Source organism: Heterodontus francisci, chromosome 11 (genome assembly GCF_036365525.1).
Source record: "Heterodontus francisci isolate sHetFra1 chromosome 11, sHetFra1.hap1, whole genome shotgun sequence".
Taxonomy (NCBI): Eukaryota; Metazoa; Chordata; class Chondrichthyes; order Heterodontiformes; family Heterodontidae; genus Heterodontus; species Heterodontus francisci.
The window spans coordinates 24,162,053-24,176,068 of record NC_090381.1 but is presented as its reverse complement, the minus strand read 5'-3'; the positions used below and the strand labels follow the sequence as shown (position 1 = coordinate 24,176,068).

The following is a 14,016-nucleotide window of genomic DNA, read 5'->3' as shown; positions in this document are numbered from 1 at the left end:
TAGGACCTTTCAGATCTGTGTGACTCACTACCAAGCCACACAATGCAATTACTGGACTATTGGGAGAGCGATAGATTTTTTTTTCAAACAGCAGACTACTGTGAAATAACTTGTGCAGTATACATAAACAGAAAGCTGAATTTAATCATTGCTTCATGTAAAAAGTCTTGTATGTTCTTGGACAGTATTTATGGAAAAGGTATTCCAATAGTACTCCACTCCCACCAGTCATATTATCCTGGTTCCCAGAGCTTAGAAAATTCCAGATATGTGCTCCGTACGTTTCTGAGAAAATGGCTCTGATATTCTCCAGTGTCCAATGTTCAAAGTATTTTTCCCACTCATTGTATGGAATTGGATAGAAAAACTTTGAAGGCAGGTAGGAAATGTTATTGCACTTTGCATCAACAAATTCATCGAGGTCATCTGTTTTACACCAGCGTCTCAATACACGGCTCATTAGCAAAGGGCCTTGGTGACCCCAAATTTCACCCTGATAATCCCTGACAAAATCTATCATGCAGTCCTGTAGGAAGTTGTGGTGTTGGCTAAATCCCAGAGCTGCACCATTGGCTAGATTTTCCTCTTGGGCACAGATAAAATTAGTGAAAGTCAATGGCTTCAAGGATATGATGTCCGTGTCCAGGTAGATACCACCGTATTTCCACAGGAGAGCTAGCCTGCAGGCATCTGAGAGTACGTGAATCCAGTAGTTCTCCCAATCTGGGTTTGCCTGCATGACACAGAGTTAAAGGTGATCATTTTTAGTGTTCCCTCCTCCATTGCCCATAGCTACCCAACATTTTTCCCTTTAACCTCTCATTCTTTAAATAAAAGTCTGAGTCTGAATCTTCATCCCCTAGTGAACAAGTTATTTGCAACATAAGAACACTGCTGAATCACTCGCTGCTCCCCAACTCCCATTGTTTCTAAATTAATATTGAAGTAAAATTGCTCACCTGTTCTCTATGTGGTTCTGCATGGGGTGGCACAGTGGTGCAGTGATTAGCACTGCAGCCTCACAGCTCCTGCGACCCGGGTTCAGTTCTGGTTACTGCCTGTGTGGAGTTTGCAAGTTCTCCCTATGACTGTGTGGGTTTCCGCCGGGTGCTCCGGTTCCCTCCCACAGCCAAAGACTTGAAGGTTGTAGGTAAATTGGCCATTGTAAATTGCCCCTAGTGTAGGTAGGTGGTAGGAGAATGGTGGGATTGTGGTAGGGAATATGGGATTGATGTAGGATTAGTATAAATGGGTGGTTGTTGGTCAGTACAGACTCGGTGGGCCAAAGGGCCTGTTTCAGTGCTGTATCTCTAAATAAAATTGGGAATCAAAGTGTAAGCTTGTTTAGGTCACCTTTTACTTGCAAGATGACATGATAAGGAGGACGGGGAAATGGTCTGCCTGAAGCTTTCTACCAATCTCACTCTCTCACCAGTCAGTACAAGATTTGTGAAGGCAGTCTGGATGACCTGATTCTGCAGTTTTCCCTCTCACTCTAAGGATAAGGCCTCAGTCTCTGCTGAATTCCTCCTTCAAGGTCACCCATATTCAGTGAGGAGTTTCCCATTTGAGATCCTGCACTCTTGCCTCAGGATTATGATCTCAAGTATTTTCTCTTCTTTATGGACAGTTATGGTACGAGGCTATCCCGCCATCCATCATGCTAGTGTAAAGGGGATATTATTATTATCCAATGATAATAGCTCTGTTACTAGCCCAGCTGAAGTGATGAGATTTCAATGCTGAGAATCACGTTAGTCCATATCCTACTGCTTCTGGTGTATATTGTTAAGAACATAAGAAACAGGACCAGGAGTCGGCTGTAAGACCCCTCGAGCTTGCTCCACCATTCAATAAGATCATGACTGATCTTCGATCTCAACTACATTCCAGTCCATTTCATACATCCCTAGATTCGCTCAGTGCCCAAACATCTATCAATTTCAGCCTTGAATATACTCAGAACTGAAGATTCACAGCCCACTGGGGTAGAGAAGTCCAAAGATTTACAACTTTCTGAGTGAAGAAATTTTTCCTCATCTCAGTCCTGAATAGCTGACCCCTTAACCTGAGACTACAGCCCTAATGAAGGCTCACTGACCTGAAATGTTAACTCTGCCTCTCTCTCCACAAATGCTGCCAGACCTGCTGAGCATTTCCAGCATTTCTTCTTTTTATTTCAGATTTCCAGCATCTGCAGTATTTTTCTTTTATTATATTGTGGCCCTTAGTTCCACGCTCTTCATCCAGGGGAAGCAGCCTCTCAGCATCTACCCGATCAAGCCCTCACAGAATCTTATGTGTCAATGTGATCACCTCCCATTCTACTCAATCTCCCCCCCATAGGACAATTCTCCCATCCAAGAAATCAATCTAGTCAACCTTCATCATACCATTTCCACGGGAAGTATATCCTTCTTTCGGTAAGGAAACCAAAATTATACACAATACTTCAGATGTGGTCTTACCAAAGCCCTGTACAATTGTAGAAAGACTTCTTTGCTCTTTTCTCTGCAGCTACCTCTTTTACAACCCTAGGATGTAGGCCATCAAGCTCAGGAGATTTGTTGGCTTTAAGTCCCATTAATCTCTCCAGAACTTTTTCTTTATTAATGTTAATTTCTTCAAGTTACTCACTCTCATTAATTGGTTCCCTCAATTTCAGTATATTTTTGGTTTTCTACTGCAAATGTTTGTTTAATATCTTTGCCATTTCCTTATTCCCCATTATAATTTCTCCTGTCTCAGCTTCTAAGGGACCTGCATTTACTTTTACTACTCTCTTCATTTTTACATACGTGTAGAAGCTCCTACAATCTATTTAATATTTCTTGCCAATTTACTCTCACTCTATTTTCTACCTCTTTATCAATTTCTTTGTTATCCTTTGCTGAATTTTTAAATCCTCTCAATCTTCAGGCTTACCACTCTTACCACTCTTTTTGACAACATTATAAGACACTTTCATTAATCTAATACTATTTTTAACTTCTCTTGTTAGCCACAGTTGACCCACTTTTGCCACAGAGGTTTTATTTATCAATGGAATGCAAATTCATCATGAATTATGAAATATTTCTTTAAATGTTCACCATTGCTTATCAACCATGATACCTTTTAATCTAATTACCAACCTCAGCGAACTCACCCCTCTACCTATGTAATTGGCTTTATTTAAGTTTAGTTTTGGACTTATGTACGTCACTCTCAAACTCAACGTGAAATTCTATCATACTATGATCACTGTTCCCAAGAGTGAATGCTGATGTAGCGATTCATACTTGCAAAGTTTAACAGTTCAGTTTTAAGGCCAAGTTACTCTCTTTGCTTTATTAATGTTAGTTTAATTTAATCTCACTTTATTTGTAAGGATTGTTTTTCGAATTTTAGCATTGCATTAATTACAGGACAACAGCTGCTTAGGTTGAAAAGTGTACTGCCCTTAACCTTTCTGCCACAGGCTCCTTTCAGGCTGAAAAAGGACACTAGCAGCATCTTACAGTTTGCAGTCTACCAGTGTATCAGGGAAGTCACCGAGGCTCTGCACGCCAAAACAAAAGAAGGAATTTGCATTTATATTGCGACTTTCACGACCTCAGGGCATTCCAAAGTGCTTTGTAGCCAATCAATTTCTTTCGTTTGACATGTAGTCACCATTGTAATGTAGGAAATGTGGCAAACAATTTGGACACAACAAGGTCCCACAAAGAGCAATGTGATAATGACCAGATAACATGCTTTTAGTGACGTTCGCTCAGGGATAAATATTGGCCAGGAAACTGGGAAGCTTTCCGATGATCATCGTTGAAATTGTGCCACAGAATCTTTGGCGCCCCGTTAAGATGCAATTGATTCCTTGATTTCCTGTCTTTTTTTAATGGATGGCACCTCAGACAGTGCACCACTTGCTCAGTTTGAGTAAGGCGTTTTCTCTTTTCTTGCGCATTGGAAATGAGATGTAACTTTCCTCCTGGTGCCAGTCATTGTTCAGTGGTAGCACTCTTGCCTCTGAGTCAGGAAGTTGTGTGTTCATGTCCCACTCCAGAAACCTCAGTAAAAGGTCTCAGGTGACACTCCAGTGCAGTACTGTTTGTGGATATCACTGTCCACAAGTGGCTGACATGTTTCCTTCATCACAAAAGTGATTACATGTCAAAAGTAAAGCCCTTTGGAACATCCAAAGGTTGTGAAAGTCACTATCTATAAGCAGCTCTTTCTTTTCTTTAGGATGAGATAGTAATAGAAGAAAACGAGGATATAGTGTGAGGAGACCCTATGCAATGTCTCCTGCAGCATTGCCAATCACCACAATCATGACTCTGCCCCTGCCCCTGAGTGGAAGGAGGTGGTGCTGTTGGGTCTGGCTTCCTCCATTGCCAGCCTGCTGTCTGGAGTTGTGGTTGACCTTCACTAGCAAGAAAGATGTGAGCATTTTTGTGCCTTATGAGAGGTTTAGAGAATATACCTGTCATGGTAGAATAGGAGGCATGTAGCAGGCCAGGTGTGGAGAAGTAAGGAATGTAATAATGGTGAGTCTGAAGAGAAGGATGTGTTGTAATGTGTGATGCTGTATTTCTAGGATAGTGACCTGGGGGAAGACAGTATTGTAAGTAGTGGTGGTAGAAGTGCGAGCAGGGAGTAACACAGCAATATTCTTACCTTGGCAACTCTGGTGAGATTATCGAACTTCTTTCATTGTTGGAGCCATGTCCTGGGAGCTAAGCTCCAGGCATTGACCTCCTCTGTTATGTCTTCCCATATGCGACAGAGGTGTTGCCTGGATTTTGCTTTCAGCCAATGAATAGTGCAGGGTAAGACTGGCTGCATGCCTCAGTCATGAATATTATTGCTTGCATGAATATTCATTGTTGCCTGGGAAAATAAGTGCTGTGTGCCCATTTCTGCTATGTTCAAATTTCTAGGGCAAAGGCTTTCAGAGAGATAGGGGCAGAGTGATTTAGGAAAAAGTTAAAAATTGCATGATGGGCATACCAAGATATGAAGTAGGAACAGGACGTGTTGGAGTTGGACACCTGAAACACACGTCACCAATTTTACAGTACATTAAACTCAGTCAGCAAACAACATTAATTGAACTTTAATGCCCAGCATTGATGTTTGCACTATATTTATGCTGCAAATGTCACATCTGCACAATGACACATATAGGACCTCATGAATGCAGTGTCCAATGGCTTATCTGCCTGACCAATGAAACAGGAAGAAAAACATTGAAAGACAGAGAAGGGAATAGGGTGAAGTAGAGTCAAAGGAAATATAGACAACAAGGAATAAAGAGAGGCAAAGAAGGAGAGTAGATTAAGAAGCAGAGAAAAAAGATACAGAAAGGAAAATTAAGAATAAAATGAAAAGACAGAACAGAAGAACACCCAGTTGTGTTTGTAAATCATCTATTGATCCTTGAGAAGTAAATGAGTGAATGACAGTTTCTTCTTCTTCTTTTGGGCCTCCTTATCTCGAGAGACAATGGATACGCGCCTGGAGGTGGTCAGTGGTTTGTGAAGCAGCGCCTGGAGTGGCTATAAAGACCAATTCTGGAGTGACAGGCTCTTCCACAGGTGCTGCAGAGAAATTTGTTTGTTGGGGCTGTTGCACAGTTGGCTCTCCCCTTGCGCCTCTGTCTTTTTTCCTGCCAACTACTAAGTCTCTTCGACTCGCCACAATTTAGCCCTGTCTTTATGGCTGCCCGCCAGCTCTGGCGAATGCTGGCAACTGACTCCCACGACTTGTGATCAATGTCACACGATTTCATGTCGCGTTTGCAGACGTCTTTATAACGGAGACATGGACGGCCGGTGGGTCTGATACCAGTGGCGAGCTCGCTGTACAATGTGTCTTTGGGGATCCTGCCATCTTCCATGCGGCTCACATGGCCAAGCCATCTCAAGCGCCGCTGACTCAGTAGTGTGTATAAGCTGGGGATGTTGGCCGCTTCAAGGACTTCTGTGTTGGAGATATAGTCCTGCCACCTGATGCCAAGTATTCTCCGAAGGCAGCGAAGATGGAATGAATTGAGACGTCGCTCTTGGCTGGCATACGTTGTCCAGGCCTCGCTGCCGTAGAGCAAGGTACTGAGGACACAGGCCTGATACACTCGGACTTTTGTGTTCCGTGTCAGTGCGCCATTTTCCCACACTCTCTTGGCCAGTCTGAACATAGCAGTGGAAGCCTTACCCATGCGCTTGTTGATTTCTGCATCTAGAGACAGGTTACTGGTGATAGTTGAGCCTAGGTAGGTGAACTCTTGAACCACTTCCAGAGCGTGGTCGCCAATATTGATGGATGGAGCATTTCTGACATCCTGCCCCATGATGTTCGTTTTCTTGAGGCTGATGGTTAGGCCAAATTCATTCATGACAGTGTAGGTGCAAGATATGTACAAACATTCTTGACTCTTGTAATATAGAACTAGCGGCCCTGTCCATCATGATCTGGAGCACTGGAACACACCGTGAATATGTTATTACATTACCTTCATAGGAACAGAGGAATTGCAGAGGACTAACTTTTATTGGCTTTGCAAAGACTAAAGGCAAAGTGTTGCATCAGAACCCATGCATATCTCTTTTATTCTTTTGCTTTGCAAATTGTGAATTTGTTAACAAATTACTGATGGTGTCGATGTTGACAATGAGGCACCTCCCAGCAATTGCCAACCCATTATGGAAGAAATTTTCAGGGTGCCACATATTCTCCTGAAGAAATTATTGAGCACTGTTGAGGTTTCATAGTTCTGGGAACAAACAAAGTACCTAGATTTAAAGAGGGCAACAAATCAGGCTGTGTTAGAGGAAGTAGCCTCTCAATGGGGTCCAATAACTTGTCAGGTTCCCCAAGGTTCATTACATTCATTAATGTTCTAGAGGAAACAATAAACAGCAAACTAATTAAGTTTATGAAACAAAGGGTAATTTAATTTAAGTTTAAGTTGTGTGGAAGAATTAGTAACCTAGAAGACAGAGGAAATCACAACTGTACTTGAATAAGAATGTCAGAACATTAAAAATAGGAGCAGGAGTAGGCTTCCACTTTCCTGCCCTATCCCCATAAGACTTGATTCCTTTAGTGCCCAAAAATCTATCGCTCTCAGTCTTGAACAAAGGCCTGCTACCCGACCCGAACCCGACGGGACCAGATGACATGTGTCGGGTTCGGGTCAGGTCGGGCCGGATCGGACACGCTCTATCACCACCTCAGGTAAGTGACTCTAATGTTAATTTACTTTTTGGACTTTAAAGGTGGTTTTGTTACAGTTATTTTAAGCTTGTGCAGGTAAGGAACAAAGTGAAAAACAGAAGGTAAATTAACTGATAGTTGGGTTGGGTCGGGCGCGGGAAAAAATGGTAGGACTCGGGCCGGGTCAGGCTCAGGCTCAGGCTCGGATGGGGTTGTGTCGGGCTCGGGTTGGGTCTCATTTGCAGGCCTGAGCAGGCCTTTGGTCTTGAATATACTCAATGACTGAGCATCCACAGCCCTCTGGGGTAAAAAATTTCAAAGATTCACAACCTGCTAAGTGTCAAAGTTTCTCCTCTGTCTCAGTTCTAACGGGATGACCCCTTACCCTGAGAATATGACCACTAGGTTTAGATCTGAGCCCATGATTGGCAAATGTCAAATTATTGGCAAATTATTGGAATCAATTCTGAGACAGGATAAACTGTCACTTAGAAAGGCACAGATTAATCAAGGATAGTCAGCATTGAGTTGTTAAGGGAAGATCTTGGCTGACCAACTTGATCAAATCTTTTGAAGAAGTACCAAGGAAGACAGATGAGGGTAGTGCAGTTGATGTGGTCTACATGTATTTTAGCAAGGCTTTTGACAAGGCCCCCCCCCCCCCCACATGGTGAACTGGTTAAAAAAATAAAATCCCATGGGATCCAGGGAAATGCAGCAAGGTGGATACAAAATTGGCTCAGTGGCAGGAAACAAAGGATAATTGTTGATGGGTGTTTTCGCGACTAGAGGGCTGTTTCCAGTGGCGTTCCACAGGGCTCAATACTGGGTCCCCTGCTGTTTGTGGTGTATATTAATGATTTGGATGTAAATGTAGAGGGCATGATCAAGAAGTTTGCAGACAACACAAAGATTGGCCTTGTGGTAGATAGCGAGGAGGATAGCTGTAGGCTGCAGGAAGATATTGATGGTCTGGTCAGATGGGCAGAAAAGTGGCAAATGGAATTCAACCCAGAGAAGTGTGAGATGATGCATTTGGGGAGGTCAAACAAGGCAAAGAAATATACGATTAATGGGAAAATACTGAGAGGTGTAGAGGAAGTGAGGGACCTTGGAGTGAATGTCCAAAGATTCCTGAAGGTAGCAGGACAGGTTGATAAGGTGGTTAAGGCGGCATATGGAATCCTTTCCTTTATTAGCCGAGTTATAGAATGTAAGAGCAGGGAGGTTATGCTGGAACTGCACAACTTGAGTACTGTGTGCAGTTCTAGTCACCTCATTACAGAAAGGATATAATTTAATTAGAGAGGGTACAGAGGAGATTTACAAGGAATAAAAACAAGAAATGCTGGAACCTTTACAAGGATGTTGCCGGGACTGGAAAAATGCAACTATGAGAAAAGATTGGATAGGCTGGGGTTGTTCTCCTTGGAACAGAGAAGGCTGAGGGGTGATCTGATTGAAATGTGCAAAATTTTGAAGGGCCTGGATAGAGTGGAGGTGAAAGGCCTATTTACCTTAGCAGAGAGGTCAGTGACTAGGGTGTATAAATTTAAAGTGATTGGTAGAAAGATTAGAGGGGAGATGAGGAAAAGTATTTTCACCCAGAGGGTGGTGGGGGTTTGGAACTCTCTGCCTGAAAAGGTAGTAGAGGCAGAACCCCATAACTCATTCAAAAGGAGTCTGGATGTGCACCTCAAGTGCCGTAATCTATAGGGCTACAGACCAAATGCTGGAAGGTGGAATTAGAATGGGTGGATTGTTTTACGGCTGGCACAGACATGATGGGCCAAGTGGCCTCTTTGTGCCCTAAACTTTCTATGATTCTTTGAAATGTCCTTCCAATATGGATTTATGAAAGGGAAATCATGTTTGAGAAATCTGTTGGAGTTTTTTGAGGATCTAACCAGCAGAATAGATAAGAGGGAAATCAGTGGATGTGGTGTATTGGGTTTTTCAGAAAGCTTTCAATAAGGTCCCACACAGGAGGTTAGTAAGCAAAATCAGAGCACATGGGATTTGGGGTAATATACTGGCATGGATTGAGAATTGGTTAACGGACGGAAAACAGAGAGTAGGAATAAACAGGTCATTCCCAGGTTGGCAGACTGTGACTCGTGGGGTACCACAAGGATCAGTGCTTGGGCCACAGCTATTCACATCTATATCAATGATCTAGATGTGGGAACCGAATGTAATATTTCCAAGTTTGCTGATGATACAAAATGAGGTGGTAATGTGAGTTGTGAGGGGGATGCAGAGAGGTTTCAAGGGGATTTGGACAGGCTAAATGAGTGGGCAAGAACATGGCAGATCGAATATAATGTGGAAAAATGTGAGGTTGGCCACTTTGATGGGAAGAATAGAAAAGCAGATTATTTAAATGAAGAGAGACTACAGAATGCTGCAGGACAGAGGGATTTGGGAGTCCTTGTACATGAATCACAAAAAGTTAGCATGCAGGTACAGCAAGTAATTAGAATGGCAAATGGAATGTTGGCCTTTATTGCCAAGGGGCAGGAGTGTAAAAGTAGGGAAGTCTTGCTACAACTGTACAGTCATTCACTTTGGTAGGAAAAATAAAAATGCAGAGTATTTCTTAAATGGTGAGACATTAGGAAGTGTAGATATCTAAAGGGACCTGGGTGTCTTTGGTCATGATCTTCCACCTCAACACCATTTTCCCACACTGTCGCCATATCTTCTGATGCCTTTAATATCTAGAAATCTATCCATCTCTGCCTTGAACATACTCATTGATTGAGTCTCCACAGCCCTCTGGGACCGAGAGTTCTAAAGATTCATCACCCTCTGAGTGAAGAAATTCCTCCTCACCTCAGTCTTAAATGGCCTGTCCCTTATTCTGAGACTGTGTCCCCTGGTTCTAGACTCATCAGCTAGGGGAAACATCCTTTCTGGAAGATCAACCATTATCTAGTTGAATGGAAGAGCAGGTTCAAGTGGCCGAATGGCCTACTCCTGCTCCTATCTCCTATGTTCCTATGTGGACAAGTGTCAGTTTTTTATATTTGTCAAAATAGCAAGGACTATACCAGAATAATCATTCATTGAAGGATATGAAGAGATGTTATAAATAAGAGCAAATTCTTTCTAGTGAAAAGTAAATTTGAGATAAATATTAGGAAGAACTTAAAAGTGTGTGAAATATTTGTAATATCATACTCGGAAGGGTAGTGAATACAAAGTGGGTAATTTAACTCCAGGTCATAGTGGTGCTGAAAGGTGGGGTGCAGCGGGGCACATTTCAAACCTGTGGGATGAGGGTGGAAAGTCAACACCAGGACCTTCAATGGAGCACATGGTCGTTCTTCATCTTAGATTTCCTTCAAATTTATAACCAATAAAAATCTATTTGCTCAATTCAAGGGAAATTACAGCTGTGTACAGAGCCAATAGTTTGATCTCTGAGCTGAAAACAGCTGAGTAATTCCTTACCTGATGATACCAATCATTCAAAAGGGTGTTTTCGAAGAGTGTCTTGAGGTTCAAGGGTAATAGGATGATGTTTTTCATTTAAAGAAGAGGTTGTAAGGTCATGTATTGATCTGGATAGTCTGATAAATTCCCATTGAAACCTATCATGAAATAATAAATGGGTTTCTCAGGATTTGCACGAGCTGCTGACTCCACAGAGCAAACGGCCAACGGCGAGGGTGCCACCTCATTGGTGGAATCTATAAACATGAGCCCGGGTGTTATGTCTGGGCTGGGGTAATCAGCATCAGATTTACTCATGATTTGTTGAAAGTGGATGATGAACTTTAGTTGTCTGCAGAGGATAACACAAGCAAATAGAAACAGGGTGACCAGGTATAGTCTCTTCTGGTTTTTTATGTTTTCGGATGCTTCCTCAGTGACTGCTGTGAAACAAAAAGACAAAGATCTGATTGACTAAGAATTTTTTTTAACTTAATTGGATTAAACTCACAGTAAGAATCTCTCGACTACTCAAAGGCCCTTTGGTCCATGAAGCCTATTCTTTCCGGTCCATATGCTATTGTGCCAGGGGCTTTCTTCCCCACTGTACCACCTGTTAATTCCCTATCTTCAGAGGCATTAAGTTCCATACATTGCCTACTTGTGGTGAAAATTAAATAGTGTTTTAATATTTGTTTAGCACTCCGTCACCTGTTTTCAACAGATATCAACCAAGCTCCCTTTAAAGGCAGCAATTCACCCCAAATTAGATTTCTGAATTTTTTACTTGTGTCCTATGCTTAATATCTGACCTCAATATCTTGTTTACTTCAACTTCATTTACATATTTCAATCATTTTAAAGACGTATCTCCCTTCAGATTCTTTCCTCCAACAGGTACAAGCTTGGGCAACAAAAACTTGGAATCACCCTGGCCACCCACCCCTGAACCTTTTCTATTACATCTACATCCTTTTTGAGGTAAGGTGACAAAAACTCTATACTCCAGAGCAGGCCTCACCCACTGATCAGTGCAGTCTCAGAATAATTTATTCGAACATGTAATCCAATGCCCTCCAGATGTTCATCAGTACTCATTTGCCTTATTGTTGGACTTGTGCACACTGACCAGATACACTCATAGAAGGATCAATGATCACTCCTAAATCATTTTCCATTTCAGCCTTTTCAGCAGAAGTTTACTTTTATGTTGCCACACTTACCATCTTCTCTTCTATATATTCAGTCCAAAGTATCTCCGAACACAATCAGTCTCCTTTCTACTTGTCATCGACCCACATAGCTTCATGCGATCAGTTAAAGGAAAAACTTATCACCTTTTTCTACATCAGTCACAGATATTTGGGAAGAACAGGGTTTCAAGAACAGATCCCTGTGAAGCATCACTAGTTATATTTGCCCAGATAGGACATTTTCAATTCATCAGCACCCTTTGTCTTCTGTTGCTAATTGTTAATCCATCTAGACAATCAGTCACCTCCTCTGTGAATCTTAACCTTCTCTGCAAGTTTAACATGCTGAATTTTTGAAAATCTAAGTAAACAACATCTTCTGGATTCCCCTTGTCTCACAATTTTAGTTAATCCTGAAAGAATTCCAGTAAATTGCAAGGGATGACACATTACTTGTAAAACCATGCAGGCTGCTCCCCATAGTACCTGTAGTTTTCGGTAGATGTGCTCTGTAGATTTCATTAATAACACCCTGTAGAACGCCCGTAAACACGTTTCCCACTATATATGTGAGGTGGAGCGGTCTATAATTACCAGATTTGGCCTTTGTGCCTTTTTTGAATATTGGAACTATATTTTCCATCCTCTTGTCATTGGTTACTGCTCCAATATTTATAGATGTCTCCAAATAACAACAAAGTGCAGGAAAACCCCAAGATTGAAAAGGCAGCATAATGATTAGTCCTCTCAATGTTCCTTTCCTGTTCACCCCAAACTCTAAATACATTCATGCCTCCTCCTCCCGTGTTAAAATCAAGACTCTAATCCATTCCCTGCTATAAAAGGACTTTCACTGACATTAAACCTGATTATTGTGAATGCAGTTATGGCCTGACTTACTCTGGAGAAAGGCATAGTGAGATTTCTCGTGCAGGTGTCAGTCAACTGGTCTTTATAATATATGCTTATATTTTGGTACTGCACTCTCAATGAAGAGAGACCACAACATAATCCTTTCTAATAAGCATTGGTGATAAGTCACAGATCGAACAGTGAAACAGGGTAAGCATTTTCTATACAAGCTAATCTTCAATTGACCAAAAAGAACAAATCATACGTCACTGATCTGGGAGACCCCAACAGTCTGCTAACTAGGACCAATTCTATCTTGCCTGCATATTTCTGGGGCTGTACTCACCAGAGATGCAGAAAGCCTTACCTCTAAGTTGCCAGGTCTATCTGACCACGGGCACATTTAGACTTAAAGATTATTCCATATAAGGAATAACTAATGAACAAACACACCTTATCTACAGTTCAGTTAGTGAACTTTATTCCTGACTCATGATTAAATATGTATCTCACCAGTATAGTTAGCTATATCAGTACAATTACCGTTACAAAAGCAAAAACACTGGATGCTGGAAATATGAAATAAAAGCAGAAAATGCTGGAAATGCTGCTTTTGTTCCTTACCTGTTATGTTGTCACACGGCACTTTCTTCCCACTGTTGGAAAAAACCCTGTATGACTGTTTGAAGCTAGAATGTAAAGGATCAGAGATTTTGCAGCAGGTCTCTCCAATTGTTTTCCCGAGAGACTAGTTGGTGTACTACTGCGATGCTTTGTTGTTTTATTATTACAACTAAGTAACCCTGAAAATATAGCCTTTCAATTAAGATACACAATAATGTAATTTATGTAGTTTTAAACTATAATATTTTGAAATGGCTAATTAGTGTCCAGGATGTTTGGAAGAAAGCCTGTGTGGGCGGCACAGTGGCGCAGTGGTTAGCACAGCAGCCACACAGCTCCAGCGACCCGGGTTCGATTCTGGGTACTGCCTGTGCGGAGTTTGCAAGTTCTCTCTGTGACCGTGTGTGTTTTCGCCGGGTGCTCCGGTTTCCTCCCACAGCCAAAGACTTGCAGGTTGATAGGTAAATTGACCATTGTAAATTGCCCCTAGTGTAGGTAGGTTATAGGGAATATGGGATTACTGTAGGGTTAAGTATAAATGGGTGGTTGTTGGTCGGCACAGACTCAGTGGGCCGAAGGGCCTGTTTCAGTGCTGTATCTCTAAATAAATAAATAGTGCATGAATGCCTGTGTGGGACATATGAGTTTAGAAGTTGCCAATTTGGCTATGTAAGTTGGATGATTCCTAAAGTTAAATAACATTCAGAAAGGG

The 14,016-nt window shown here is 41.9% G+C and overlaps 1 pseudogene; it reads right to left on the bottom strand.

Annotated features, from left to right (window-relative positions):
* Positions 1-145: 145 nt before the first annotated feature.
* LOC137375005 (lactosylceramide 4-alpha-galactosyltransferase-like) lies at positions 146-12,309 on the bottom strand (annotated as a pseudogene).
* Positions 12,310-14,016: the final 1,707 nt, after the last annotated feature.